A 7,683-nucleotide genomic window follows, 5' to 3' on the forward strand; every position below is an offset into this window, starting at 1 on the left:
ATGGAACCCTCCCTGTCCAGCTTCTAGGGAGATTACATCGGGGTGTTATATGTGGCTCCCCCGCCTGGGATACCTAGAACCAGGGTTCTGGATTCAGGCGGCTGGACGATGAGGCAGCAAGGTTGTAGAATAATGGGCATCGGGAATTTTTGTCATACAAGTCTTTTATTTGGGTGCCCAGGTACGGGACCGCACACCACTCTTCAAACAACGTACTGTTTATTGTTATCGATGCTTTTTGTGCTTCCATGAATGCCGACTCCTAATACTCAGAGGAAAGTATATTAGTTGCTTAACTGTTCTGAGACCGAGACCCCCTCCTTTTCTGTTCAGGATACCCCTCTGTTTTATCCCGGTAATGCTAGGCCCATTGGGAATCTTATACAAGTGACCCCAATACCTTTTGTCGGTGCTGGAACTGCCACTTCCCTGCAGCCGGAGAGGACTGTTGATTTGATTCAGGTCTGCCGGCACACAGGTGTCCTCGTTACTGAGGCTCTCTATGTGAGCAGCAGAATCAGTCCGCCAGGCAGGAGGACCAGCGGGGGCTCCCCGCCAGCAAGCCCGGCGAGCACCTCAACACAGTGGACCAGAGAACCGGTTGCTATGCCGGTGGGTGAGTGTGACCAAATGGAGAGCCAGATCAGTTAGTGTTATGGTTCAACATAGCCCAACGGAACCACTATCCCCGAGAGGCTGTCTTAACTGAACAATTGTGTAGTGGTGGCCTATTGCACAGATAGGTGCCGTAATGCACTGAGCCAGAAAGACAGCTGCTATGCCGGTAGGTGAGTGAGGTTGGGATTAAAACAGAATCAGCTCAGCGATAGGCTAGGCTAAGCTAAAGTAACCCAACACACCTGCCACCCCTAGAGAAATCTTGGCTGGAGATTCGTATAGTGATAGCCTTTCTGCACAGATAACACCTGTATGTGATAGGTAGCGGACCTACTATCAATAACTTAGTAAAAAGATATAGTTCAAAAAAATCAAAAGCTTGGTATGACGATCGGAGATCTGTATAGTTAGCTGTAGTAATTTAGGTATACTGTAAGACGAGTGCTACGGCCCCACTGGGAAGCCGTTCTTCCTGCTAACCACAGCTCACCGATGCCGTAACCAGTCGACCCAACGTACGTTTTGCAACGTTAGCTTTGTCGAGGGTCCTCCTGCCAATACACTCCTATTCTAATTTTACCATTAAAAGCTATGTTTTAATATCTGTAATCTCTCAACATTGCAATTATTGAGTGCATACAATTGGAGTGCTTTTTCTTTCTTTGTCCTTGGTTTGGGATCGTAACTTAAACAGGGAACTGTCCCTAGATGCAACATAATAAAGTAGAGGGGGTCCGGGTCTGTGCTATTGTATTATGAACATCCAAACTTTTCTCCCCAAGGCTCCTCTCCTCTTGTCCTCCTGGATGCTAACCGTCTCGAACTTTCCCCTTCCCTTATGTAGTATGCGTGATGTCATGATCCCATGGCAACACAATGTGGGTAAATTGAAGAAATAAACAGCACTGTCGATTTTCTTACAAAGTGGATGAGTTTATGGCTATCGCGGGTGCAAACCTTGAACGTGCAAAACCAGTAACATTTTCAGAGACTGAAATCGCAAACATTATTTTTAAAAGTACTTTTCATGAAGTGGCTGGATCTTTATATAATTACTGATCTCTACCATGATCTTTTAAAACTTAAAAAGAGAGAGATAGATCTCACACTACATGGAACAACTCTGACTATCACAGAACGGCATATACCAAGGGGTTGCAAATTAAAAATATACCGCCTATAGGAAGAACAAATATAACCTTTTGTCGCAAATGGTGCGGGATATTAAATAAATGTGCCCTTGATTTAATGGTACTTGTAATTGAACAGATCGGCAAAGATCTGCACACTGTTGAGAAGGATATCCAGGATTTTGAAAAGCTTAACATGAATATGTTTTGTTACAGATAACACGCAAGATGTGTTAGTTAAATTAGAAAGCAACATTAACAGGTATAAAGAAGAACTAGTTAGCTTTAAAAAAATCTAAATGACAAAAAGTCACTACAGACTATACAGAACATGGTATACACTGGGTATCACTGGTTACATGGAACTACTGATAACTATCAATGGGGATTTAAAAGATGGCAACCTTCTAATAGATCAGGCTATAAATGAGGTTGTGTGAGGCAGGTAGCGATACAGAACTAAGTGATTCACGTGGACCATTGGGTTCTGATTGGTTCTATAAAAAATTGCTTTTTTAGACTGACAGAGGTGCCCTGACACCAACCACCGGGTCCAAAAAGATGGGGATGGCATGTAAGAAAATGGGGGGAGGGTAAGATACAAAAAATACACAACAGAATTATCCATAGTTTACAATTTATTAAGTCACCAACTAACTCCAGTTGAATCTCAGATTTTAGAAAAAGGTTTATCCTTGATTCCAACCACGAAACCTCATGATTTTACGTCTCATGTGGATTTATTTACATTCACTCGTACTAATAGTGGTACTTTGCCCAAAGAGCAGATTACTTTTAGCGCCACTAATTTTTCTAAATCTAGTCAAGTATTTCAAAGGAAAAGAACATCTCAGCCTTTTCAAATAATGCCTTTATTGCTACCTTTAATACCGGTAGGCTAATATCACATGAATTAAAAGGCTTTCCTAAAAATTCTCAGAAATCCCATTCTAAGAACTCGTATCTTGAAAGGATAGCATTGACGAATGTAATAAACAACAAAGCTATAATAATACATTCAGCCGATAAGGGAAGGGAGGCCTCTTGGTTCAGGGCTATACGAAATGCAGATCACAAATGTGAAAAAATATTAGGCGATCGGTATCTTGCAGTTAACTTTTGATCCTACTAGCAAATAGATTCATTGTACTGGGTGTAAAGCTTGACTGGATTAATCCTGACACAGCCCTTTTTCTTAATCAAACACATCACATTCGCCCCATAATACGGTATATGCACTCCCTAAAATTCACAAGTCCCTCACTGAACCTCCTGCAACCATTGTCACAACCTTCAAATTATATCAAAGATACAACATCCTTTCTCAATAAAAATGAAATCATTAGAGAATATGTCTTCTTCTGTTTCCTTGGTCACTATGGATGTGCTTTGTTTATATACGGTGATTCCGCATACAGAGGGTTGTCGCAGACAAACTGAGAGAATCCATTACCGTCACTGGCCCTCCAGTTCCATTCCTACTGGAACTACTCAGTTTAGTTCTAACATGTAATAACTTTACATTTGAGAGGTATTTTTTACTTTCAATTAACGGATAAAGCAATGGGATTCAATGTGGTTCCGGCCTTTGCAAACCTTTATACGGGTTATTATGAAAAGGTGCACATTTTTAACGACCATAAATTCTGACACTTTACTGCAAATGACACTAGATACATTGATCTGTTTTTTTCTTTGGGCAGCAATTGAGGGTGAACTATTAGAATGTTTTAATACACTAAATACTCTACCTAGCCATATATACTTTACTATTAATTATGGTTCAATCAACATTAATTACCTGGATGTCCATGTCGGCAAGGTTGACTGTCGGTTGAAAACCAATTTATACATTAAGCCCACAGATTGTAATACAATATTACTGGCTTCCAGCTTTCATCCTGTTCCTCTAAAGAACGGTCTCCCCTATTCACAATTTATCAGGGTGGCCAGAATTACTAACAAGACAGAGCACTGCAAATGAAAGAAATGGCTGAGAAATGTATCGCAAGGGGATACCGCAGTAAAGATATGAAAGACAGTATGTATAATGCCTTACAGTTGACCAGTCTTTTTTGAGCCCTTGTATCAAAAAGACATCTGACCGCCCTAAATAACAACATTTTCAAATACATCAAACACGTTGAAAAAAAGCAGTATCCCAGAATTGGACACTTTTGGATACAGATAAGAGGTTGCTTCCCTTCACACAGCAGAAACACCATTTTTGGATACAGACAAAGTAAAAACCTGAAGGATTTGTTAAGGAAAGGGGACCCGGGGGATAAATATTCTCATCTTTTCCCGCAGTGTCACCTCAGTTCACTTAAAAATGGTTGCTACAGATGTAATGGATGTACAACGTGTAGAAATGGACTCATAGAGGGAATTCAATTTAAGCACCCGCATTCAGGGAAATCAATCCCCATTAATCACCATGTATCTTGTCTGATAACATCAGTCATCTAGCTCATTTTTTTGTCAATGTTGTCTGGTTTATGTTGGAAAAACAGACAGGACATTTAGAGAAAGGATGAATGAACATTGTTTGAACATTAGATTGGGATTGTCAAGAGGGGAGCCCGACAGACCAGTGGCAAAGCATTTCATCAACCATGGTCACTAACTAGCCACACTTCGGTATATGATCAATGATCACATAGAGGTGCCACCTAGAGGCGAGGATGTCAAGCAGCTATCGCTTCAGCGAGAAGCCAAATGGATGTCTGAGTTGGATACGGTCCATTCACATGGTTTCAATGAGGATCTTCGATTTATCCTGCTTTCTGTGATAAATGTGCAGTTCTTAAACTTCTGTAGCTGTCTTGAACATTCCTTTATAATGATGTGGTAGATATCTGTGCCTTCATATGGATATGGATCTTTGGCTACTTTCTTCATTTTATTACATAAATATTACAATATTATTTAATCACTATATACTTGAAAGGTTTTTGATGTCCAATAGGGATAAGAAGTTGCCCTAAAGTTATCCTGCTGGTTATAATTACAATACAAAACTATAGTAGAATCAGCGCCCAAAGACCCGTTCCAGGTTGGAGGTATTGTTCACGAGGTACAATGTGTGACCCAAGTTTCTCCTTCTCTAGATGTTCTTATTAATTTCTGTGATACTGTCCCGGAGATTTTCTAATCTGTGATTTAAGGTACTGCAAATAACTTGAATATATGTATTCTGTATGTTCTTTTGAATCTTTGATTCGTATATAAAGGTCATCCTGATGCTGTCCATATTACATGTGACTTAAGGTATCAGAAGAAATGACCGACTATCCGTCCTTCATTATATTGTCCGGGTTTTATGATACTGTTCGTGGAAGTTATCCATAAGCATGTGAGTTAAGCATATAATGCAATAGGTACACACCACATTATTATCTTGACAAAGATCCAAGTTATGGATTGAAACGTCGATTCTGTCCGAATAAAACTTTTTCTACTTTTAAAACAGACCCCTGCAGCGCGGCTCTTTCTCATCTTGTAGGAGAGTTACTAGTAACACAGGGTGGGACCGGTACACAACATACTAGTACACACAACAATCATCTGTTCCTTAGCAGGTCTAAAAATTAGGTAAATACAGCCTCAGATGAACAACAACACATGACATATTACACCGTGTGTGAGTGTGTGTGTGTGTGTGTGTACACATGACATATTACACCGTGTCATGATTTATTTAACAAAAATAAAGCCAAAATGGAGAAGCTATGTGTGAAAAACTAAGTACACCCTTACAGCTTCCATAGGAATTAAGATGCTAAGTAGCACAGGTGCTGCTAATCAAATGCCCTTGATTAATTGATCATCAGCAAGTGTGACTACCTCTATAAAAGCCGAAGTTTTAGCAGTTTGCTGGTCTGGAGCATTCAGGTGTGTGAAAACACAATGCCAAGGAGGAAAGACATCAGCAATGATCATAGAGAAGCAATTGTTGCTGTCCATCAATCTGGAAAGGGTTATAAGGCCATTTCCAAACAATTTAAAGTCCATCATTCTACAGTTAGAAAGATTATTCAAAAGTGGAAAACATTCAAGACAGTTGCCAATCTTCCCAGGAGTGAACATCCCAGCAAATTCACCCCAAGGTCAGACCGGGCATTGCTCAGAGAAATTGCAAAATACCCAAGAGTTACATCTCAGACTCTACAGGCCTCAGTTAGCATGTTAAATGTTAACGTTCATGACAGTACAATTAGAAAAAGACTGAACAAGTATGGTTTGTTTGGAAGGGTTTCCAGGAGAAAGCCTCTTCTCCCTAAAAAGAACATGGCAGCACGGCTTAGGTTTGCAAAGTTGCATCTGAACAAACCACAAGACTTCTGGAACAATGTCCTTTGGACAGACGAGACCAAAGTGGAGATGTTTGGCCATAATGCACAGCGCCACATTTGGTGAAAACTAATCACAGCATATCAGCAGAAACACCTCATACCAACTGTCAAGCCCAGTGGTGGAGGGGTGATGATTTGGGCTTGTTTTTGCAGACACGGGACCTGGGAACCTTGCAGTCATTGAGTCAACCATGAACTCCTTTGTATACCAAAGTATTCTAAAGTCAAATGTGAGGCCACCTGTCCGACAGCTAAAGCTTGACCGAAAGTGGGTCATGCAACAGGACAATGATCCCAAGCACACCAGCAAATCTACAACAGAATGGCTGAAAAAGAAAAGAATCAAGGTGTTTCAATGGCCCAGTCAAAGTCCAGACCTCAACCCGATTGAAATGCTGTGGCTGGACCTTAAGAGAGCTGTGCATAAACAAATGCCCACAAACCTCAATGAACTGAAGCAATGTTGTAAAGAAGAGTGGGCCAAAATTCCTCCACAACGATGTGAAAGACTGATAGTCATACAGAAAACGATTACTTCAAGTTATTGCTGCTAAAGGTGGTTCTACAAGCTATTGACTCATAAGGTATACTTAGTTTTTCACACATGGCTTCTCCATTTTGGCTTTATTTTTGTTAAATCATGACATGGTGTAATATGTCATGTGTTGTTGTTCATCTGAGGTTGTATTTACCTAATGTTTAGACCTGCTAAGGAACAGATGATTGTTATTATGTCCTGATATGTAAAACCATAGAATTCAAATTAGGTGTACTTTCTTTTTCACACAACTGAACATACACACACATACATACACACACTTACCTCCCTACCTACCTCCCTACCCTTTGGAGATGGGGGAAGCTCTGACAGCTCCAGGAAGGTACAGCCCCCAGTGCTGATAGGCGAACCAGCGCACCATGTGACGCGTCACCGCTCGGGATCACAATCCTCTTGCATCCCCTGCCGGCTGACACGTCACAGTGCGTAGTGAGCCTTGCAGTGAGGAGGGACTGGGGCCAGCTTGGGAGGACAGTCAGCGGCTGAGTGACGCGCATGCGGTCGGATGCAGCGGGACCGCAGCCTAAGTTGCAGTCACGCTAGTGTGACGTCATTACTACCCGACACGTGTTTCGTTCTGACACGAACTTCTTCGGGGGTTCCTGCTGGTAATTTTATACACAGGGGTTGTCATAGTAACCCGATTTTGTTACTCATTGCCCGTCAGGAGGCACTTACTGTGTGGTAAATATGGTGCACCTCCCTCTCCCCCCCCCCCCCCCCTCCCGTATTGATTACAGTAATATCTTCACACCATGTCTCTGTCATGTATCGCCCAGAATGCTTTATTACACCAATGCAATTCTCCTGTAAAGAGGTGGGTCTTTAACTGGGGCTATTTATTTACCCATTCTCTGCCAGAGGTTAAGATAGAGAGTGTAGGAAGAGATATTAAAAAGTAGAGGGCAGCAACAGAAGTCACTAGAAACAGGCACAGCAAAATACTCAGGTTGATTTCCTTTTATTGCATGACCCACTTTGCCATCATACGCCTTCTCCTCTTCAATATGTGCAGATTTAC

The sequence above is a fragment of the Ascaphus truei genome, chromosome 13, assembly GCF_040206685.1.
Source record: "Ascaphus truei isolate aAscTru1 chromosome 13, aAscTru1.hap1, whole genome shotgun sequence".
In the NCBI taxonomy this organism is placed as follows: Eukaryota; Metazoa; Chordata; class Amphibia; order Anura; family Ascaphidae; genus Ascaphus; species Ascaphus truei.